Raw genomic sequence first — 249 nt, forward strand, 5'->3', positions numbered from 1 at the left:
TCCTCGGTCTTTCGCCCTAAGAACAGAGGATTGTGGGAAAAAGAGGGGGGACTAACGGGGCCGATGACGCGCATGTGCAGAAACAATGGAGGTGGGGTTACGGGAAGGAAGGGTGTTCCTCTTTAGTTTTGGTGGTGAGTGTTATTGAGCCATTTTGAGTCATAGAGTTGTTAGGGAATCTGCTGCAGTCTATTTCCTAGGAATTATTTATATTTTAAATCATTCCTCTATTTTGCTACCTTATTCTTT

This window comes from Saccopteryx leptura, chromosome 6, assembly GCF_036850995.1.
Source record: "Saccopteryx leptura isolate mSacLep1 chromosome 6, mSacLep1_pri_phased_curated, whole genome shotgun sequence".
NCBI classification, from domain to species: domain Eukaryota; kingdom Metazoa; phylum Chordata; class Mammalia; order Chiroptera; family Emballonuridae; genus Saccopteryx; species Saccopteryx leptura.